Source organism: Coturnix japonica, chromosome 8 (genome assembly GCF_054131305.1).
Source record: "Coturnix japonica strain WE chromosome 8, WE-NBRP24, whole genome shotgun sequence".
In the NCBI taxonomy this organism is placed as follows: Eukaryota; Metazoa; Chordata; class Aves; order Galliformes; family Phasianidae; genus Coturnix; species Coturnix japonica.
This window is the reverse complement of record NC_140670.1, coordinates 30,562,633-30,586,625: the sequence shown is the minus strand read 5'-3', so window position 1 is coordinate 30,586,625 and position 23,993 is coordinate 30,562,633. Positions and strand designations below refer to the sequence as shown.

Genomic DNA, 23,993 nt, shown 5'->3' with positions numbered 1-23,993 from the left:
TCCTCTCCCTTCCTGCGCGCACCCATCGCGGAGCGCTCCGCCCAGCGCCGCCCGGCACTTTTTCGTTTGGAGAGGGAAAAAAAAAAGAGAAAAGCAGAAAAAAAAAACCCAGAAGGGAAAGAAGCTGCCGACCCTCCCCCCAAGTTACGATTCACATCGTGCCGCTGCCGCTGGGCGCCGCGCCGGGATCCGCTGCCCCCGTCCGCTCCCGGCGCGGCGGCGGCGGGCGGAGCGGAGCGGGGGGAGGATTAAGTTTGTGTGCGGAGCTCGAGGCCGGCACCGAACGTGGAGGAGGACGGCAGGGATGCGGCGGTGAGGCGAGGCGCTGCGGGGCGGCCGGGCCGGGCCGGGCGGCAGGTACGGGCTGTATGTACGGGCTGTATGTACGGGCTGTAAGGGATGTAAGGGCTGCGGGGAACTGGGGGGGGGAGCAGGGAGAGCGGCGCTCCGGCCGCGTCCCCACAACCTTCTCTCTCCGCCGGGCCGAGCTCGGGGCCGTCCCCGCGGAGCCGCCGCCCGTCCGGCACAGCCCGGCACAGCCCGGCACGGCTCGGCCATACCCGGCCATACCCGGCCATAGCCTCGTTCCGCGGCCCCGCGAGTCGGGCGGGGTGAAGCCGAGTCTTTTGTTGTGCCGGGCCCGCATTGTTTACCGGGGGCCGAGCGGCGCGGGGCGCATCTGGGGCGGGAGGAAAGTTTGGGTCGGGGGGACGGAACGGAACAGAACGGAACAAAACGGAACAGAACGGAACAGAGCGGAACAGAACGGAACCCGCGTGTGTGCGGGGCACATCTCCGGGCTGAGCTCCGCGCTCCGCTTCGCCCCTTCCCATTCCCGTTTGTTGTTGTTATTTTTTTTGTACGGCTCGTTTTCGTTTCTTTTCATTTATTTTTTTATTTTTCCCTTCCCGTGATTTATTTATTTAGTTTAAAATCTCTTTTCATTCTCCCCCCCTCTCGCTCCGTTTTATTCCCACTCTCACTTTTATTATTTCATTATTTCACCTCTCGGCGCGCTCTCCCCATCTTCATTTATTTCCTTCCACCTCCCCCTCCTCCTTCCCCCTCCCACCCCCCCGTACTTCCCGTTGGCAGCACGTTGGCTGCTCGGTGCCCGCAGGCAGCGCCGGGCACTGCGGGGCCGCGCCTCTCCCCGCTCCCATCCCTTGTAGGATCCCCCCCCTTATTCCCACCCCTCCCGGCTCCCCAGGGATCCCCGCTCCGAGCCGCTGCTTGGCACAAAAAACTTCGTGCGAGGGGCAGCTCGGCCTTTGTGCGGGTCCGGGAGTGCGAGATGGAGAGCTGCGAGTGTTAGAAGTGATCGCTGCTCCCCGTGAGTCCGGAGCTGTGATTGTAAATCGCTTCCACTCGGTTAAACGTACCGTGGGTAGAGAGATGAAACCCCCCACGGCTGCGGCACGGGGGGATGGATGCGTGGCGTGACGCTTTAATCCCGTGCCTTGAAAGCTACGAGAGAAGCAGGAGGAACCGAGAGCCGGTGGCTGCCGGGTATAAAGAACTGTTGTTTTTGTACAGATGGTTGGACTGCCCGGATCGGGGGGGAAAGGAGCATCGTTTGGAGTTTGTTTAAGCGGAGCCAATGAAATAATGACGGCCGAGATGCCGGCTGACAAAATGCTTTTGTTCCCGGTTTGCGGCCGTGCGTGAGGGCGCAGACCTGCTTTAGCATTCCTTGAAGGTCTCTTTAGCGAGGAAAATTGGAGATGGGCTCATTATGGGAGAGTGTGTGCGGAATGCGAGGAGGGCTCTGTGGATTCAGAGGGGGTTGGTGAGTCGCAGACGTTCCCATTGCACATCTGGCAGTACAAAAAAACACCCACCCGCAATGATTGTGCTCTGAGCTTCCCACGAGGGAGGTTTGTCCCCGTGCTTTGGGGCGGGTTTGTCCACAGGGCTCAGAGATCAGGCTGAGATGGTTTGCACGGCAAAACTTTGTGCTGCTGCTGTCGGCTGGTTGCGGTGCAGGAGGAGCTGCTGGAGCTCTGCCTGCTCTGGGATACACACAGCAGCATCAGGCTGGGGGGGATGGAGCAGAGCTGCTGTGAGGAGCTCCTCGGATCACATCATTTGCACCTGCGGTGGAAGTTTGGGGGCTTTCAGCATACAGAGCTATTAGAGCCCCTCTGAACTCACCCACACTGTGACCCAGCACATTGCACAGGGCTGAGGGCTTGCCCTGCTCCTCTCACCCCTGTGCCCCCTCCTTCTGCCCCATGTTTGGGAAAATAAAGACCAGTTGTAGGTGTAAGGGTGAATAACGGCACACGCATCCCTTGCCTGCTTAGGGTGGGGATGCCAGACCTCACAGCACTCTCTGCTTTTGCTCACCCATCCCAGTGAGCAGCTCCAGCCCTTGTCACCTTGCAGCCCATAACTACATCCACATGTACATGTCCCACACCAGGGATGGGTGCAGGGGGAGGTGTGGGGACAGAGGAAGGAGGTTTCCTTTCCATCACAGCAGAACATCTCTGGGAGCACGTGGTGATGCTAAGCCTGCTTTCTGGCTGGGAAGTGGCTTTGGGTAGTTCTGCCTCGCTCTGCAGATGCATCGTGGTCAGGGCGGATCTTGGCACGGGTGAGAGCAAGAGCTGCTCTGGGACTTCACAGCAAAGTGCCGATAAAAACCCAGTGAACTCAAAGAGATCAGTAGCAGGTTTTAATTATTAATGACTTCTGCTCCTGCAGCTCTATCAGGCAGTAATTCGGTGAATTCTTTAAGCCAATGAAACCCAGCAGCTCCCTCCTGGGCTTTCCTGCTCGTCGTTTTACATGGGGCACAAAGGGTTGGAGTGCTGGAAGTTGCACTTAAGTTGTGAGACTCAGTGAGTTCTGGGTGAAACTATTTCAATTCAGTGCATGGGGAAGAAAAATTGCCAGCTTTCGTGATCTGAAGTTGCCTGAAGTTTCATGATCATAGAGAATCACAGAATCACTCAGCTTGGAAAAGACCTTCAAGATCATTGAGTCCAACAACAACCTGACCATCCTGCCCTTCCTCTAACAGCCCTCGGCTAAATCAGGTCCTTGAGCACGGCATCCAAATGGTTTTTAAACACATCCAGGGCTGGTGACTCAACCACCTCCCTGTGCAGCCCATTGCAGTGCTTAACAACCCTTTATGTAAAGCACTTTGTCTTGATATCCAACCTAAACTTACCCTGGTGGTGTCCCTGTCCCCATCCCAGTGTGCCAGGACACAGTGGCCATCTCGAAGGCCTTCATAGTGCTGCCAGGTGAGGCTTTGCAGTGAGGAGTCCAAGAGCTCGATCTGCTTCACTTAGCCTGAGTGTTGGAAGGTAAATTGATTAAGGCAATTAGCGTTGTCATGGGGAAAACAAATTGAATAAAAAAGGAGCTCTTGGGTCTGGCAGGTGGAGTTTTAACAAGATCCAATAGCTGGAAGGTGGAGCGAGGGAAGGGCTGGAATGAAGGTCCACAGCTTGTTGCTGAAGGTGACGGATGCTGCAAGGGCCCGATGGAGGTGCTGGTAGTTGTATTTGTAAAGGCTGAATTCAGGAGTGCTCATTTATTGAAGTGAAGGAAGCTCAAGCAGGGATTAATTAGCAAGTTACCATGCAGTGTGCCGAGCGGGGATTAATTTAGGTAAGCTGCCACACCGTGTGTTAGGCTGGAAAATCTCAGCAGTTTCTTTTGGCCTCAAAATCAGTGCAATCCATGGAAGCCCACCATTTAAATAAGAGTGCCCAGGGGTTCGCAGATCCCAGGGGCCAGTGTTTTGGGAGGATGGGTTGCAGAGATGAGGCCTCTGTCTGAAGGTGGAGTTCTCAGGCTGTGCCCTTTGGAGTGTTGAGTCTTAGGATCGTTGAATGGTTTGGGTTGGAAGGGGGCCTTGAAGGTCACGTTGTTCAACCCCCTGCAGGGGATTTATGTCTCACTGTGTCTTTAAAAGCAGTGAGCATCTGCTGTGCCAGCACCAGGTGCATTGCACTTAGGGAGGAGGTGAGCCATGTTAGCCCCAGCTGTGGCTGGTAGTTGGGTCAGGTGTGGATGCACTGAGGCAGAGGAGGGAGATGAAGGAGGTTTCCTTGTTTTCATTGTGTGCTTTATCTGCTCGTACAGAACTCATTCAAACTCTCCATCTCCTCCGGGTGGCTGTGGCACTTCAGGAATAAGCTCCCAGCCAGTTCATCCACCCATGGTGCTGTGCCCGCATCTCTGCCCGTGTTTGGCTTTGTATGATGCGGTGTAAGCAGACCGACAGGGCGTTAATCCCATTACTTGAACAAATGAAGTAAACCTTTAAGGCACTTAAAACACTCCTGTGTGTGTTGGTCGGTGCAGAGCTGTAGGGCAGAGGCACGGAGGTGGATGCACTGGAGCTTTCTATTGGCTTCCCATTGCTTTTGGCTCTTGGGTAGGAGCAGAAAGGACCGAGCAACGTCTGTAACAGCGAGAGCACCTGGCTATTTTCACACAGATCTCTTAATGGAGATTAAACACAAAATAAAGCAGGATGCATCAACAGCGATATTCCCATAAGCAATATTGTAACTTGCAGGCAGTGTAATTATATTTTGTACACTTGCCAATTAAGCAGTAATGCTTTAGAGAAAAATTACTTTCAAGAGATGGAAGGAAAGTATCGCAGTAAATCAAATAAAATATACATGTATTGAAGTGTTTTGTGCACGCTGTTGAAATCTGAAGGTTTCGTGCTGTGCTCCAGGAACACCTCGTTGGTGTGTTGGTGCTGCAGGGATTGCTGCTTTATGGGGCTGGAAAGGGGCAGAGGGTGTAATGAACCAGCTGCTTTTGGGATGGCCATGTAGAACTGAATGCAAGGCATTGCTGTCTACCTGGCCAGGCACCTACCTGTCCTTGGGTAGCCTGGGTTCTTTCTGCTGCTCTCCCTCCCACCTGCCCACACCTCAGCGGTGCTTTTAATTGGAGAAGAAATAAACAAGAGGTTTGTTGTGAGTGTAAGGAGGTGATTATCACAATGGGGTGATTGCATTTTAGTCCTCAATTTGATTTGTTAGCCTAAGTGCAGAGAAGGAAATGAATGCATTGTTGACTGCAGGAAGTTACTTATGAGGTTTTTCCTTATGTTTGAAGGAATTCCCCCCGTGACTGAAGCAGCAGTGAGATTTAAGGCCTTTTGCATCAGATAGCTAAATAGATAAACAGAATAAAGACAGAAACAATGAAAAGAAACAGTGTTGGGTTTGTAGGTGTTAAGTTTCTGTTGTGGAACGCAAGAAGCAGTTGCTTTCCAAGGCTGGAGCAAACAGATCCATGGCAATAAGGTGTGTTTTGCATAGGGCAGGGAATGCCATCATGTTAATTCTGTTATAGCAGAAGTGCAGGTGCTGTGTGCATGTTGGTGTTGTTTCTGTGCATCTCTATCTCAGCGTCTTCACGTAAGTCACTAAGGTGACTTATTTTGCATCCTTGAGAAACCCACCAACAGTGATGCGCTCAACTGCGGCTGTATTAAACTTCCAGTGGTTTTATTTAAAGTGCATTCATTACACCCATCATCAGCGTTGTGTCAGCAGAGTGCATTGGAAGAGCTCGACCCTCCGTAGATCCATAAAACGAAGAGTAGCTGTTCAGTGGGAGATTACACATTGATATTTATAGATCCTTCAGACTGAGAGATGATTCTGGCTCCACTCCAGCGCGCGTGGAGATGTTTTGTCAAGCAGCACCGTGCCCAGCACTCTGCAGCATCAGAGCCTGGCAATAGTGCTGACTGAGGGGAGCTGCAGCCATCATTCAGCGTGAGGATGGCTGTGTTAAGGCGGTAGGGCAGCAGAGCCGTGCTTCAGTATTAAGGTGTTGGCAGGGGAAGCTCCTGGAAGTCTTGAGCCTGTTGTGATGGGTGGTTGAAGGAAGGGTGGGGCGGGGGGCAGCTTGGTTTGTTGGGCCTCAAGGCTGGATTCACGTGGTGGAGGGGAGAGCATCACTTTGCTCCTGCAGTGTTGGGATGGCTGTGCTCTGTCCTTCATTGCATTGCCTTCATTGATAGCCTGATTATGAATGACTTGTATGAATCTACCTAAAAATGCTGGTTGCTATCCTGGCTATTTTCAGTCAGGCTTCATTTGGATGGGCTCTGTTTGCAGTGTGGTCAGCACTGACCTCTACCAGCAGGTTTGTGTGCCCATTGCCTGGCACTGACGTGCCTTCTGCAGTACTAATGCTCCCATCAGTAATTTCTTGGTGTTAAGTACAGAGTGTGAGCTGTAAGCAAGCCCGTATTGGTAGTGACCGTGATTGATGCTGCGATGGCCGTGCTATAATTTGCTGTGTTATGCACCAGAAAGTTGAGAGCATTAGGATAAAGTCTTTCAATAACGTGCGACAAATTCTCATCATCAAGGAGCAGCCGTTGTATACGTTCTGTTGAGTAATTATAGAGTACAAAGAAGATTTGATATAGGAGCTGTGCCTTAATCTCCTGCACTTCATTACATTTTCCCGGTGGTGGTAGCGAGGAATGGGAGGTATATTTTATTTTCCAATTTGAGTATGCTTGCTCAGGATGGCCTCGCTCTTAATGTTGCTTCACGGGGGAGAATTTACAGTGGGGGTTTCCATTAACGCTAATGAGAGTTATGCCCATGCAATTCACTGGCCTGGTGACAGGGGAGGAGAAAGAATAAATAAATTCTATGCCTTCTGAAGAAATAAGATGACCCTAAAATGTCTGATGTGTCAGCGGGAAGTGACCGAGAGCGGGAGCTGCTGTGGTTGCTGCTCTTTAACATCCACCAGTAGCTGAGGGGGTTTTCCACTGTTCTCTGTTCTTCAAAAGAAGAGTAATAGGGGGAAAAAATGTATTTTAATTGTGAAGAATAGGACAAGGGGGAATGGTTTTAAGGTGGAACAGGGGAGGTTTAGGTTGGATTTTAGGAGGAAGTTTCTCACCCAGAGGGTGGTGACGCACTGTTCACAGGTTGCCCAAGGAGGCTGTGGATGCCCCATCCCTGCAGGCATTCAAGGCCAGGCTGGATGTGGCTCTGGGCAGCCTGGGCTGCTGGTTGGTGACCCTGCACACAGCAGGGGGTTGAATGTAGGTGGTCATTGTGGTCCTTTGCAAACCAGGCCATTCTGTGATTCTTTGAATAACTGACCTCAGGATGGATGCTGTGATTATAAAACAAGGCATACAGGTCACTAACGTGACGTTGTCTGAAATGAGTTGCAGGAGGCTTTTCTTTAGGCTTATGATTAACACACTCTTCCATTCAAAGCCATTAGGTGCAGCTCTGTGCTTGATTTAAAGTAAGTGCAGTTAATATTTTGGGTTATAAATCTCAGGCGTAAGGAATCATCCAAAAGTGCAATCCCTGCTGTAAGACAAGCTCGGGTTCCTGCCTGTCTCCCTGCAAAGCAGGGCAGGTCCTTTCCTGGTTGTGTGCAGTGGAATTAGAGGCAGCGCGGAGTTAATGTGAGCTGTTGTGACACATCTTTTGTACGGGAGCCTCTCGGAAGGGAGCGCGGAGAGGGCTATACTTAATCAGTATAAATGTCAGTAGCATATTTTAATAAATTCTTGATTTTGCTTGGACTGTTTGCAATTGCATATTTAAAAGGAATCTGCCATCCCCTTTCGAAGGTATGTGACATTTAAAAGATCTGTAAAGAAGATTGGTTTGACAGCTTCAAATTACATTTGAAAGAGTTTTTTCCTTTCAAAACAGAAAATGAATACTTCCTATTCTAAATGTCACCGCAAAGGCATAAACATGTTTAATCAAATTATATATTTAATTTATGTAAAATGTAATTTTTTATTCATGCGAGAGGCTCACTTGTTACGTTTTTTGCCATCTCCAAAGCTTAGCAAAGTTGGTTGAACTGCTGAATCTCCTGAATAAATCATTGCTCTTTGGATTCTTGCAGGGTTAGCCCTCGGCTTAATGTTGGCTCTCCTCGTTGCCAGGTCTTTGTGCTTTGGGGTGAGCTGGTTGGGTGCTGGGCAGTGGGGCTGCTGGTGGAGGAGCACTGGAGGTGAATGCCTGCAGTATTGCTGTGTGGGTAGGGATGCTGCTGACTATGGCTGATGTCCTCTTGGGTGCTCGTCTTGCAGTGAGCCCAAGCTCATGTAATGGAGCTGCTGGGCCAAACCCATGAAAGCTCTCCTGGGGAAGAGAAAAGCTTGTTGGATTTGGCTCGTTGGCCACCGGCTCTCATGGCATTACATCAAGGGCAGCCTGGTCTGATGGTTGGCGACCTTGCACGTAGCTGAAGCTGAATGATCATTCAGGTCCTTTTCAACCCAGGCCATTTTATGGTCCTACAATTCTATGTCTGAAACAGCCCAGAGGGTCAGGAGCTCCCAGCAGGGCTGCTGCCATCCCAGTGCTTTCTGTGCAAGCTCTATGGGGTTCCCTCAGCTGCTCGTCTCTGTCTCCACCACCAGCCCTCGCTGCTGGAGCTGCCAGCCGTCGCACTCAGCTGCCTTCGAGGGCAGGCTGCTTTTCAAGAAAGAACATTGAGCAGTGATGCTGGGTGAGCCCCGAGAGCAAAAGCCTGCTTTGTGCAGACGGATGGCATCAGGCCGTGTCACTTGGCCAGGATAGATGGGTGTCTGGGGGCTTGGGCTTTCTCGCTGAAAGAGGAAGCAATGAAAAAGGAATCGATGTCAATAAAGCAAAAGCATGGAATCCAGCAGTTTCACCTTATTTCTCTTTTAGTGCCTGCAAGTTTTATGTATTTGCTGAGCAAATGCAGGTGCGAAAGTTGTGCTTGTCCCCATCAGGACCAGAAGCATTAGGTTGTATCTGCCCGGGTGTGAACATGGAAGGGCTTGGCAAACCTTTGAGCATGTCCTTTCCGTGTGCATCTGTTGCAGGATGACTGGGCAGCCTGTGGAATAGCTCTGGCAGATTGCAGGATGTTGTCAGGGCTCTGAGAGCCAAGGAGCAGCAAAGAGCACGGCCGTGTTCTGCAGGTTCCCTGGGAGGGAGGGAGGGAAGAGCTGCTCCTGGAGGTCACAGCCTCCTTGGCTCCATCCCATGCTGACAGCGGGGCATCTTGTGCTGATTGAAGAGAACTGGTTTGTTTTCTGCAGTGCCTTACACAGTCCCCTCCTTAACATGCTTTAACCTCATCGGTGACAGTGATTGGTAATTGTGATTTAAGTGCTCACTTACCAGGAAGAAGTCATGACACCAGGAGTTAAAGGCAGTTTAGGGTGCTCCTGTATAACAGGTCCTGGTTAGAGCAGTCCTTATGTAAATCCACCATCAGAAGGGCTTCATATGGGGTAGGTCAAGATCTCACAGTCTCCTGAACTTTCTCCTTCCTCTACACGTTCCTCTGAAGCAGGTTTGCTTTGTATACATTTACTCTTGCAGGGAATGGCCAAGCCAAAGCAATATAGGAGGGGATCTTGTATGCAAAGACCCCAGTCCTGGAGCCATACAGGATCTGCTCCATGTAGAAGTGGTGAATGTGGTACTCTGGCCATCAGGCTCCCTTCCAGAAGAGCTCTCCTTGGGTTATTCTGGAAGAGTTTGGGTCTTTCAGCTGCGTGGTGTTGTTTTTGCTTATAGAGAGGCTGAGCGAATGAACTGATATTGACAGAGCTATAATTTAGGCAATTAGCCAGCTGACGTGTGAACTGGAAAGGACAGAGACTATTTCCATCTTGGTTTGCAGTTTCCTTAAGAGGGAGAATGTATCTGAACATGAAGAACCATGGGAACCTGGGGATCACATGTAGCTTAAAGCATCGTATAGGGCAAACTCACTGGAGACAGAGAGAATCATAGAGTCATTAAGGTTGGAAAAGCTCTCTAAGATCATCTAGTCCAACCATCAACCCAATACATCTTCATTGACCTCACAGGGTGTCTTTAAACCCTCCTTACTCAGTGTACGCCCTGTGTTGGCCTGATACTGAGATAGCATCAGAGAAAGGAGAAATCTGTTTTCTTATCTTGACTCACTCCTGCCATGGGCTTGAAAGCATCTCCTGCAGGCTGGTGGACCTGTGTGGTGACGTCCAAAAGTGATGGAAGGGTTTGTCCTCCAGCTTTATGCCAGGCTCCAACTGTGGCTTGAGCTGTGCAGAACAATCTGAGCCAGGGGTACAGCTCATATTTGTGGGTTTTTTTCTTCTTAAGAAGGAAGGTCTTGAAAATATTCCCTGCCATATTCAAGTTCAAGAACAGTAGATTGTGCTCTAACTATAGTGGATTCTGCTGTAGCAGATTGGTGTAGAGATTGTGAAAGACAGAAAGTAGTAAACAGCGCAGATTTGCAGCGTATTCCTCCTTTATGGTTTAGGAGAATGCACAATCTATAGTTTTTTTATTATCCATTTCAGCATGAAATACACTGCAACGCTAAGTTGTGTATTTCCATTGAAATATATGGCAGGAATATAAGCGCAGACAAAAGGTAACTTATTTGATGTTCTGTGTAGATGTTGTCGTGCTGTTAAAATAACACTGAGTGCTAAGCTGATATGAGACCAAAAGGAAGTGGTGTCAGTGGGATTTTCCAAGGAGCCCTACACCCCAAACTGCAAGAGCAGGGGCTGTCCCAGGCTGTCACCATCCCCAGAGCTTCATTTTCTGGCTTAAAGAAGCCACCCTGCTCCTCCCCATGGAAAATCTCCTTGCAGTGCATGTCAGCAAAGCATAACACTGAATATTTGTTTTCAGACCCTGCATGTGCTCTGCTGTGGAGAGTTTACATCTAAAATTAGAAGTAAGTGGAGGCAAACTGCAGTTAGTTAGATGAGCTAACGAGATTGCAGTAGATTGCTGTTCCACGCTGTACACTGGCCAAACCCTTCACGTAGTGAGGTGTGGGATGGTCTCAATTGAGCCAGCCAGAATTATTTTAACTGTTATATTATGTAATTTGCCCATTAGTCCTAATTGCTGTCTTTCCTTTAAGCTTCCACTGACCCAGTGTCTACTATTAGTGGTCTCTTTTCCCTGTCAGGATAAGCTCCTACAATTGCCATACTCGGTACAGAGCAGCTGAAATGCAGCTCTCATATCGTAGAGTACAAAATAGCTGAAGGCGAAGGAGTCAAAAATGAGCAAAACCAGCACAAGTTTTCTCAGCAGTTTGATGTATTTCACTGTTCATAGAGTCATAAAATGGCCTGGGTTGAAAAGGCCCACAATAATCATGCAGTTCCAACCCCCTGCTGTGTGCAGGGTCACCAACCAGCAGCCCAGGCTGCCCAGAGCCACATCCAGCCTGGCCTTGAATCCTGCAGGGATGGGGCATCCACAGCGGGGTCCCAGGGCAGAGCACAGTGACCCATCCCTGCTCCTGGGGATGTCACCGTGAGGCTCAGCCCAAACATCCATCCTGCAGCGCCGTGCTGTAGCTACAAGCTGTTATTAAAAGGTGCTGGAGATAACAGCTGCAGCAATCCCACAGCAACGTGAGACGACTTGACAGTAAATTACATTTTTAGTCAAACAGAAAAATTGTTCATTTTTCCATCCGTGATGACAAATTCAGTTGGTTGGTTTTTTTCTTCTTCTCAATGTTATTTCCTCACTTTTCACCCTCATATTTTCCTCGCTGTTTCTAACGTTACGTGTGTGCAACTTGAGAGCAGCCAGTTTGGGATGTTTTCATCTCAGATGTTCCATAAACATTCCTTCCTGCAGTGAGACCCCTGAGCACCGAGTGCAAGAAAACAGCCCCCTCTGGGCACTGGTTTTTCTAATACCCTGAATGTGAGGGGGAGAAGTTTATAATGAAGTGTTGACTGGTCCTTCAGTGTTGTGAGTCTGGCTATCTACAAACACAGTGAGAATTAGTTCCCAGGCATTTCACCAAACAGAGGGTAATTTTGCATTCCTGCTTACTGTTTCTATAGCTTGTTTTCAAAGAAAACCTGCTTTTGAATATTCAGATAGTTCTGCTGTGATAATGCCCGCTTTCCAATTTTAAAACACCTCTTTCAGCGTGAAGAATTACTGCAAAATAATGGATTCTGCTCAGATGTCTTCTATTAACCAGGTTTAATGTTTGCTGCAAGAGGCCTTACGGAGTGATATTTCAGATGCACGCGCAATAATGTGAAGCTATTAGGCATTTCCCCCATATGTTAATACTTAAAGGGTAGCCTGACAGGCATTAATGTTATTAAGGGGTTTGCAGGGGTGGGCATTGTATTATTGCTGGATATTGCTGCAATTACAGCAGTTTGGGGGCTGAGCAGCCTGCTGGCCCTGCGCTGCTGCAGGGCTGGGGTGGGTTTGTGTTGCCCAACGGGTGGGTGAGATTTGGGATGCTCTGCCCCTGGGAATGCTCCTTCCCTTCCCTTCCCTTCCCTTCCCTTCCCTTCCCTTCCCTTCCCTTCCCTTCCCTTCCCTTCCCTTCCCTTCCCTTCCCTTCCCTTCCCTTCCCTTCCCTTCCCTTCCCTTCCCTTCCCTTCCCTTCCCTTCCCTTCCCTTCCCTTCCCTTCCCTTCCCTTCCCTTCCCTTCCCTTCCCTTCCCTTCCCTTCCCTTCCCTTCCCTTCCCTTCCCTTCCCTTCCCTTCCCTTCCCTTCCCTTCCCTTCCCTTCCCTTCCCTTCCCTTCCCTTCCCTTCCCTTCCCTTCCCTTCCCTTCCCTTCCCTTCCCTTCCCTTCCCTTCCCTTCCCTTCCCTTCCCTTCCCTTCCCTTCCCTTCCCTTCCCTTCCCTTCCCTTCCCTTCCCTTCCCCTCCCCTCCCCTCCCCTCCCCTCCCCTCCCCTCCCCTCCCCTCCCCTCCCCTCCCCTCCCCTCCCCTCCCCTCCCCTCTATGGTAATGCCTGGCAGGATGCAGAGGGCTGAGAAGTACACATAGGTTTGCATGGATGGGCTATGCTCATGGGCTTTTATCATTGCATTTGATGACGTTATGGTTGATGTGATGGGTGGACTCAATGATCTGGAAGGTCTTTTCCATTGTAAGTGATTCTGTGGTTCTGCATGTGTTACTGAAGTGTGGGCATCCTGCAGGTGCCTGTTTGCCAGCAGCAGTTGGTGATGGGTTTGCATCATTGCTGGGTTGCATCCCACCTGCCTCTGAGCCCACTTTGGGTCAGCTGTGACACCAGCAGGGAGAACCACATGGGCAGAGATCCCAGACTCACCTGAATACGGTGTTAATGCTGCTTCCACCTCCATTGAATTACCTTGTGAGGCTGCAGTTGTTGGAACAGGACCACAGCTCGGTCAGCCCAGTCCCTCATCTCTTCAGTCTGCTTTCAGCAGTGCTTTAAAAAACATTAACTGAGAACAGCATAAGGCCAAGGGGCTTTGCCCACCTGGGTACTGGCAGCAAGCACTCATCATTCATCCCTTCCACGCTGCTGCTTCCCCCTGGCCTCACCTCCTTGTCATTCCATGAGCTGCCAGGCTGGAGGTGCAGCCCACAACTTGATGGTTGGGTGCAGATCACAAGCTTCCAGCATGGGAAGTATCCATGGTAAAGGACCCCCTGGAAGGAAGAGATTGCAGCAGGAGCTCGGAAAGATCTGTAGCTATGGTGCTGCAAACAGCACTGTGCAGCCCTAATGCTGTGTGAAATACTGTACCCTCCGATTATGTTTTAAGGAACAAAGAGTTGCAGCAAGATGACACTTCCCCCTTGGTGTTTGCTCGTCCCTTCTGAGCGTGGTGGACTGGGGTTAGCGCTGTGGTGGTTGGTTGGTGCAGTGTGGGTCACACCCCATGTAATGTATGGGAGCGCTGCTAAATGCATCGCCCCGTTTCATATCGCATTTGCTGAGAAAGTGCAGTTTTATTGAACGTTAGGATTGAATTCTTAACTGACAAATCAATTTTAGTAGTAAGTTAAAACGCCCGGTATTAATGAACAAACGCAACCATTAATCAGGGTTACAGTAGATTAACAGTTGTCAGCATTTATGCTAATAGTACTTACATACCGTGCACTTCCCAATGGCGCTCCTCACCTCCATCTTTCTCTAAACCACGTGCAGCAGTTCTGCTTCACACTTGGCATCATTTTGTCCATTTCATGGCTCATCTTTGGAGGTTCGGACCTGGCCGAGTTGCACAGCAGTGACCCAATGTTGTGTATGACTTTTTTGCACGCTCGGTTTCATGTCAAAGGAGATGGAATGGGTTCGTTTGTTCTACTGCTTGACTGTTTAATTTGAGCTGGTGTGCGACGAAACCAAGACAAATGGAGTGTCTTCATTGAAACCATTTAACACAACCTTTGGCAGCTCCAGAAATACAGTCAGAGGAGTTTGGGAGGATGTGAAGGAAACTCCCTTCAGGATTCTCTTACCAAATTCATTTCGCTTTCAGTCTTTTATCCCAGTAAGGGGTTTTAAGCCGGCGAAGCAAAATTATTGGTTCAAAACCAGCCAGAATAGAAAAAGGCCTTAAACCTTCATGGGTCTTTGGAATGTCTTCCTCCATCCATTTTATTGGGATATGATTCAGTTTAAAGCTGGGATTTCCTAAAATCTTTTTAGCTCACAGTCTTCAATTAGCTGATTACTATAGATTACAGGCGTACTTTGGATACCTCATCAAGCTGTCTAATAGCTGGATCGTATTGATTGTCCTTCAATTAATCACGTCCCATATTTTCATTTCTCAAAACCAAAATACATGTAATTAACTCTGAAGTGATGCAGCTCACCGTAAAGTGGTTTTGCTGCTGCTGCAGAGATAGCTCAGTAAATGATACTAACGGGAAATGCAAGTTGGAATTAAATTAATGGTGTCACGTCCGTCACAGAATAATAGTTAGAAACTAAAAGTGAACGATGGTTGAAGGGAATCCTTTGCCATGGCAAAGGTGTTTGTGTGTGCTTCCTTTCCATCCTGCAAGCTTCCATTCTCCTTTCTGAATAATGCCATTCAATGGAGGTGCAAGAAGCTCCCTTGGTTTCTTGCAGGTGGGGAAGGAGGATCGGGAGGGATTGGGATGGGGAATGGTGGATTTATTTGTTTTCATATCAGCGTGCGAGTTTATAAACAGACTGTACTGAATGACATTGTTTTGCTCTAAGAGCAACTTCATTAATTTGAATGTAATCTCTCCTTCCCCTGACGTTTGTATTGAAATTGGCTCAATGCACTTAATTCCGTGACAGACTGAATAGGGATAAATAATATACAATATCCCTGAACCAGCCTGTTTCAATTGGCATGATATTTATGAGCAGTGAGTTTCTGAATTGCTCATCATGGCTGAGACTTTAAGCTGCAATTTTATTCATAAACACAACTGTGTGTAAACAAGGGGAGCGTGGAGTGTTTGCGTATGGGGCCATTCATCCTTCCAGCTAAAATGGACATGTTGTGTAAATGGAGGCTGGGGTGGGTTTTTTTGGTGCGTTGGCTGTAATTAATGAGGAACTCGTGGGTTTTTTTCCATTGAACCCTATGGCAAGGAATGGGTTTGTTTCTGGAGCAGAGAAGATCCCTGGGTTATCTCAGGACCTGTCACTGATCCTTTGATAGATCTCGTGGCCCAACATGGTGCTTGGAATTATCTCCCGTTATTTTATGACAGCAGGGAGAAAATAGAAACCCAGAGTTTCCAACGTGGTTCATTCAAGTAATGGAACACGACGATAGAAACTAAAAGAAATACTCTTTGAGTTGGTTTTCTTGATCCCCTCTGAGAGCAGTTCTGCTCTGTCAGTAGTGCTGTTTCACCACCACTTCAGATTTTCTGCCTTGGGCGCTTTGTTATCAGACATTAATATCTGCAACAGCAACCAATTATCTTGTAATTTTAACAAAGGCGTCGGAAAAGGGAAAGCGCTTGTTGGTTAGATGGTCATAAATACACGGATCACAAGAAAGAGCGTTTACTTTTATTATGCAAAATAATGACTGTGTAACTGTTAATGGAATTTACTTCATAAGATGACAATTTATACTTCTGCATGTCTATGGGAGAGCTTTCCCACCAGGCTGTTTTGACAGCTCTCTGTAATAATATGGGAGAGTGATGTGTCTAACGAAGTCTCTGAGAAAAATACCTGGTTTGCATTTCAGGGCTTGTCACTCAGTTTGCTTTGCAGTAGGAGATACCTCCAGCTCTCCCATCTCTCCCCATCCTGATGGAGCACATGGGTGCTGGAGCAGGAGCCCTTCTGCACCCTCCCAGCACAGAATTCACCCTGGTACCTACAGGCATCTCGCTGCATCTTTGTACTGGGCTCACGGAGCAGCGGAGTTAAAGTGTGAAGTTCCTCTTTGTTGTTGTTTGTCTCTTCCTTTTTCTAAGCGAGCTTTTCTTCTCGGCTAATCCTCAGAAGCAGCCCAAGAAATGACATTTATGCATATTTCATAATGTGATTTCTGTAGGCATACGGAGCAAACAAATCAATTTCTCAGCAGCACGCTGTTTAAAAGAAACAGCAACAACCTGTGGGATAAGTTGCAGAAGCTGTTAAAATTAATTATAAATGGCAGAAGATATAACATTTTGGGGGAAAAGTGCTAATGTGTGAAGAATAATAAACATTCAGTAGATGAAAAGGAGCTCTCTGTCATCTGATTATTTAAACTTCGTATATTTATAAATATCGTAGCGCGTTTAAACAATGTACAGCTCGCTACCAGCAGCACATTACCATTTTATTCTGGTATTGCAAACAGCCTCGTCTGCCGTCTCACGTTGGCTTGCTCCTTGCTGTGCGGGTTCCCTGTAGCTTTGTTATGACTCACTAAGCACCCTTGGGAGTGTTCTCTTTTCTATTCCGGAGTATTCTGGGTGCTCAGACCTCAGGAAGCCGTGACCTTTATTTTGTGGCAATTCAGAAGCATCTTAACTTCATCCTTTTGGGATGGTCAGAAGGAAATCCTGATGCTGTTGCTCCCATCACATCTCAGGTTCTCGATTGCGTGCGTTATTCCATATTTCCAACCAGCCAGCACTGGTTCAGTGGTGACAATGGCCATTGCTTCCCACCTTGCAGGGACTGTTGGCTGATGGGGGCTGTTCTGGTGGCTGCTGAAGGACCAAGAAAATGGAAGATCTGCTGAAGTGAATGTTGGGTGGATTATGCCCAGTCTCTCAGAACTGCTGTAGCTATATGAATGTTGGTTGGGGTGCGGTTATTTATTTCCCTTCTGTCTTTTTACATCAGCAGAAATGCTGCAGTAGGTGTGGTCAGGCTAAAATACCTTAATTTTGTTGGGTGATTGGTAGAAATCTACTAAAATAAACCATATATATACAGGATGAACTTTCCTAAAGCTGCCTCTCCAATGGAGAAGTCGGATCATCAGCCAAAGAAAAGTTCTCAAAAGAGAAATAAATAGTTAATTTTCAGCTCTCTTTGCCCAAATGAAAGGGAACATGCAATAGGGAGGCAGCTCCTGCCTGGGACATCTCCTCCTCATGGGCTTGGAAGCCTGGAAGTGCTCCAGGGCTGCAGTTCAGTTTGCTGGATGGTTTGGTTTGAGTGGATTTGGGTTATGCAGTTGGCTGCGATGGCACTGGGCAGGATCCCCACCATCCCCATCAGCCTCCCCGTGGCTTCGGCAGCTTCACAGCTCCTCCATGCGACCCTTCCACAACCGAGCCTTTCGTTTCTTCCCTTCTCCCGAAGGTGCTGACCTGATAACACAGCGTCAGAACCACTTTGTCCTCATCACCCCCCTGCCCATCCAATGCGATGTGACATCATGTCACTAACATATGTCACGCTGAGCTGCCGCCTTCTCACTCCATCCCAGCTTGCCAGAGGCTGCGTTGCCTCATGGGGAGTGATGAGCCCCGTCTGTGGGTCTCCACCTCATCACCAGCCCCTTCTCAGGTGCCACCATGAAGCTCGGTGTGTCCCCACAGGACCTTGGGGGTGGCAGCTGGAGCACGCTGTGGGCGGCCAGATGCTGGTGGGGTTGGCAGGGCCAGGCATCCTCTGTGTGACCCGGTCGGGGTGGTGAGGCTTTATCCCACACCAAAAAGATGCAGGGTAAGGGAGCGGGGCCGATTGGGCTGAAAGGCAGTTAGATCCAGGTCACTGAGTTTGGGCCGGCTGTGTTTTCTGACAAAGTCTAAAAATGCAGATTTGCAGCAACCCTACGTTAATGGATTCCGACTGCTTGAGTTTCACACTGAATAATGGCCGGAATTATCAGCGATGCTGACTTATGAGATGTGATTGAATATCATCCTTTTCCTCGAAATTAAATTGATAAAATGATGTAATATCCCATTATTTTTATTCTCGTGCTCGGGTACAAAAAACTTCCATGGAGCTGAAGGGTTTTCTTACAATAAAACAAAAGTACTACGACAATGAGAGAACACTCAATAGATCTTAAAAACGTGGTATCCCATTTTAAATGCAATTCTGTGCATATGGCGAGCGAACGCAATACCTCCGTACCCTCAGGCCGCCCACTTTCATACATTAAAATATTCTATTTAAATGCAGATTTTGATTTGCTGTCTGGCGTGGCGTTCAAGTAGAATAGACAGGAGAAAAGGAAGATGGTCCGTGTACCTTAATTTAATTACATGTTTCTTTTGGCGTGCAGAGGTGCCAGCAGGAGTTGTTAGGTACGAAGGCACGCGTGTTTGATAATATAAAAGCGTGAGGTTGGCTTTCTAAAATCTATAAAGGTAAGTGCTGGAAATAGAATCTGTTGTAGGCTTACAGTGAGTGTGGTGTAGGGTGGTACGGAGGTGGGATCCTGCCATAGCGTGCTTGGGTCAGGAAGGCTAATTTTGGCCAAGGTCTGTCCAGTGATCTGGACTGTATGTGGATCTGCCTGCTGTGGTGCTGGGAGTGCTGAGGATGGAGGGGCTCTTTTAGTGCCGTCTGAGTAGATGAGCTGCGGATTCTCGATGTGGAAACCAAAATGGTTTATATCCACCTTAGAGGTCAACTTCAAGAGGCAAATGTTGCAACAGCAAAATGCTCTGAGTGCCACCGAAGTGCTTTTGCTGTTTGATTTTCTGAAAAGCGGGGAAGTTGTGTTTGATTTTGGTACACTTTATCTTTGTTTGTATATCATCCCAGTTAAAGCCTATTTCCAGAACTCAAAGAATATTTGAATTTCAGTGCCCTGGAGCAAATGGGTTGAGTGGTATCAGAGATTATCAGATTTAATTCATTTATTTTAAATGTAAATTGATTTGAAACCACTGGGAGCTGTTAAATTGTGGCAGTTGGCCTTGGTGCTTTGCAGTGTTCTCTCGCATAGAGTCTACCTCTGCCATCCCCATAACCTCTTCCATCCTTTGGTTAGGCTGCTTTGTTCATCTGGTCTCAAAAGGTCTGAAGTCTGATTTTGGGTGCTTCTTAATGTGTCAGCCTTGGGTGCCAGTTGGCACTGGAGGTTACTGCCTATTCCTCTAACAAATGAAATGTTGGCTTTGCTGTCAATGCATCATGGCCACGTCCCACACTGTACCTCTTGGAGAATCTGAATCTCCCTGTGTCCACTTCTGTTTCACACCCTTGATTGTAGCATGCTAATAATGTCATCACTTATGTATTAATAGGAGAGCCTTCTTCCATTGGTAGCAGTGATTATTCACAGTCCCACCATGGGACTGGGCTCTGGACGCTGTGTGTCTCCATGCTCTGCCACCCATCACTTTGGTGCAAAATACATGTTTTAAGGGCCACCGTTAAATAATTTTCAGTTTCCTGTAAATAGAACTTCAGGACTGTGCCAAATAATGCCAAATGCATATTTTTAAGCCTATGTATAAAATTATTTGATCTCTAAGAGTGTAATGTTTGCCAATTTTTCTCTCGGGCAGACAGATATTAAAACCATATTATGCACAGTACGCAGTAGTAAAATTGAAGTGACAATGGAAAGCAATATTGTAATTTTTTTTCTTTAATTTTCGTCTCAAGGAATGTGTCTTTCTAAAGAAAAGGTTATTTGTCTAATATGCCGGAGAGCAGTTTGCAGAATTAGATAAGAGGTATCCCTATAAAACGTGGTGCAAAGAGAAAGAAAAGCCACAGAAGAGAAGAAGAAGAGAAAGAAGAGCCACAGATGGGACTCAGAACCCATCTTGGTTTCCCACACAGTTGGAATCTCCTAATTTCCTAATGGCTATGAGTGTGAGGACAGCTGATGGGGTGTATTACAAGGCAGTTGATACAAGGCAGGTACCACTCCTGCAGTTTGAAGCCTCGTGGAGGATGTTTGATAGGTAGCCCATGTGCAGATGGTGGTGATGGAAATGGGCTGGGCCACATGGATGTGTGTCTTCTGCAGGGTAAAAATGAAAAGAATCTATTTAAATAGGGACTTCAAAATTAAAAGCATTTAGAGATGCCCTACCATTAAATACATTTGAATAGGTAGGGTATAAACAGCTGATTTAAAGCATCCAGGAGAGCTTTGCAACATCATCTTGAGTGCTTAACTTGGGACTCCTCAATTTCAGACCGATCTGTTTGGCTGTTTTCTGTTCTCTTTTCCCCAGAAGATGGAGGGAGGAGGAAGAAAATGAGTGGAATTGGTTTACATATTGCTTTAACTACTCTCACAATAGTGAAAAGCTCTCATCAAGTATGTATCAGATTATTTTATTATGCCAACATTAATATTGGAAGCACACACGTAATCTGGAGTCAGCAGGTTCATACACTACTATCTCATTAAATTTTCAGGCAAAAGCTGCAAAAATTAATTGGAGGCGTGTAATAGTTTAGAATGTGAGCTGGCTTATGGTAATATAAATTACATGAGGAGAAGACAGTTTTATATACTGAGAGAGGGAAAACTGGTTTACTTTAATGAGAAGAGATAGAAATGTGGTGCTATTTTTTCATTACAGATGCACTCTAAACTGTTTGGACTTACTTGATGAATAGAGTTAATTCTCTGCTACAGTTCCAATAATTCATGTTGCACAGTTTAATGACTTCTAGATAAAAACAGGATTGAAATGTTAATTTCTGTGAAGAAATTGGAGCACTCTCATTCATCAAGCTTTTTTTTTTTCCTATTAAACTGCTAGTTAATTTCACTAAACAAGTCTCTTAGAGATATTTCATGCTACATAGATTCTGGTGTTTCTCACCTGCTTTATTTGACTTCATTACCCATGAGCATCAGCTACTGCCTTGAAGTGCCTCTGAGATGTGGAAGAATTTCTGTTGTACTTAGTCTACCATTATAATAATTATTTTTTCTACAATACACACAGCAGAGGTTGGGCCTTTGCATGTGTTTTCTGGTATAGGCTGATACTGGTGTTTCTGGTTTGACTACCCATTACCCCTTGTCCTGTAGCTACATCCAGTGGTGAAGAGTCACTCCCCATCTTTCTTGTAGGCCCATTTAGGTATTGAAAGGCTGCAACGCGGCTTCCTTGGATCCTTTCCTTCTCCATGCTGAGCAACCCCATTTCTCTCATCATTTTTTGACAGAAGAGGTACCCCAACCCTCTGGTCAGCCTTGTGGCCTCCTTTGGACCCGCACCAGCAGCTCCATGTCTTGTTATCCCGTTGTGCTGTGCTGGGTATGCACCGCACGTTGAAGGTGTCCTTCCTGCTCTTCAAGCCGGAGAGTTCCTTGTTGTTTTTTCTTTCACAATTTTCTCCCATATGGTCGATGATGGGAAATGGCAAGTGCTGGAGCTTTTGACAGTTTTGCCCGAAGGCAGAGCAGTTTTCTGCCCAGTGACATCAGCTCAGCAAACTCAGGGTCTAAAAGCCAAGGGGGCCTCTCTCGGGCCCCTGGGTGGGTGTCGGGGCCAGGCGAGCTGGCCTGGCTTTCTCATATGGTGCCTGGAGTTGTTTGTCCTGCAAGGCACTTTTGTAAATGGACATTGTGCCGTATTGTGTGACTTCGGTATTTGACACTGGATTAAACAAAGTGTCGCGTGTGCGAGGTGTACGGTACAATTATTTTAACCCATTTTCCTTCCTGGTGTGGAAAATCTGCTTGAAATAGGACTTGCTAAAGTCATTGTACCATATACAAAGGGGGTTATTAAAATGCACTCTGGAAATAGAAAATAGGATTAGAAGAGACACTTTGGCTTTGAGGCCTTCTCCAGCCGAAAGAAGGCCTCGTGGCCAAAATGTCTCCTTTAATCTCATTTTCTGTTTTCTGGTAGGAATTTAACTAACTCTCCTCCCCCTTTATGCCCCCTGTCTTGATGCCTGCATGCTTGTGGCACACCGGTTGTCTTCCATCTCGCAACTGGGAGAGGAAGGAAGGATTTACCCTTGTGGTCGGGGCGGTGGCTTTTATCTGTAGTCCAAAAATCCCCACACCCAGTACATCTCTGTATGTCCATTCTGCCATGTATTAGTTGGAAATGCAAAAACTGTGATATTCTGTAAACTCAATGTGCAGAACGTTTTCTATAATTGATAATTGGAATTTCCTGGTTAATGTAATTGTATTAATCTGGTGTCTGATTGCTTTACGGCCGCCTTCTGCCATGCTGGTTCCTCAACAAAGCTTAATATGTAAAAAATTGTGCCCCACATTATAAAAAGGAACCCAAATTTTGTTGTAATTCTTATTCACAGATAATTACTGTATTTCTTAATTAGAGTCTTAATTTTCAACGATTTGGCGAAACAAACCAGGCAGTCCAGAGAGAACCTGCCTACAAGAAGCAGTCGTGCTGTTTTTCGTATTTCCTTATTTTGAGGGAATCCTGAATGCATTCGATTTAATTTCTTTGATTGGGAAGGACAGAATCCTTTGGCCATGATTGCAGTGGGAAAATAATCATCTGTTTCACAAGTGGGAAGGATCTGCATGGGGTTTGCAGGCTGGCGGGGGAGGAGAGGCTCTGAGAACTGAAAAGCAGGGAAACGTTTGCAGATGGTGAACCTGCGACATCTCCTGTAGGTTACTCACCAGGTTGAGTAATAACATTCTGTATCTGGAAAACTTGCCAGCGACCGGATCTTAAATGTGAAAACAGTGTGAGTGTTTTACATGGGGAGACTCAAAAGCGTTTCCATCAGGACCATTTGCCACACTTGCACCTGAGCGCTAACCTGGGCATCCAGCAGCGCCATTTGGGCTTCCTTGTGAGATGTGTGCTCAGAAATGTCACTTGGATGTCAGCGAGGTAACTCACACAGCCCTGCTCCCCGGAGCGCGGGGACTCACGCTGACACGGTGATTCACTCCAGAAGGGTTTGGTTTTTTTTCCCCCCAATCAAAAGTTAATGTTCCCCAGACCCTGAGATGTCGGCTCAGAGCGCCGTGCTCAGAAAGGACACGAGCGGTCAGCCTGAAGCCCTGTAACAAAAGGTTAATTTTTCTCCCCTGACGTATTGCTGACTAAGTCAAACCCCGACCACGAGCCCGTTTGCTGTTCTGTGCCTTTCCAGCGACTGCTTCAGACATCCGTGATATCAGTTTTGTGTCTCTTGGCAACAGATTGGTTCTGGCACCCCGAGGACAGGGTGAGCTGGCATTCTTGAACTGCCAAGAGACACAAAGCAGATACGCGGGGCTGCTCGGTGCCTTTCTGAAAACGCTTTAAAACGCATTTTGGTGCGCTATCATCTCTTTCTGAAGAGCGACCTTCCGTCTGCGTGTGGTTTTGTTGTTGCTGAGGCCGCCCTCCCCAGTGCCCACTCCTCGCTTTGTTTGCAGCATGGCCGCTCCCGCTGCCCTTTGCGGATGGCCGCGTCCTGCTGGCCTGCTGCTCACCCAGGGGCAATGCTTCCTCGTGGAGCTGCACGCGTCCCCTTTTCCCTCTGTGCAGACAGGGAGAGCTGCTGGAAGCACGAGATGAAAGCGTTTCTCTCTTCCTTCCTTCTGCATCCACCTTAGAAAGAGGTGGCAGTCCGGTGCTTTGTTGATGTGTTTTCCTCTGAGAAGAAATATATATATAAAGAGATGTTCTCTTAAAATCCTCAGGCTGGTATCTGTTAGATGATCTTGGCAGAGTCTTAAGTACCTTCTGTGCGTAGCCAGGACAAGTGATGAAGCCATTTACGATAATTTATAATGCACAGCCCAGCCAAAAATCTGTTGTCGTTCAATCACCAAATTAAATGAGCGTCATCCTACCTAGCTCAGAAATCAACATTTTCTT

At 47.6% G+C, this 23,993-nt stretch overlaps 1 protein-coding gene across 1 annotated transcript in view; it reads left to right on the top strand.

Moving 5' to 3' along the window:
• Window positions 1-278: 278 nt before the first annotated feature.
• The window catches only part of CTBP2 (C-terminal binding protein 2), an 87,692-nt gene continuing 63,977 nt past the window's right edge, over window positions 279-23,993 (top strand). The window contains exon 1 of the mRNA XM_015867513.2: window positions 279-357. The gene's annotated coding sequence lies outside the window, so the exon portion shown is untranslated. The remainder of the gene's footprint in view (window positions 358-23,993) is intronic.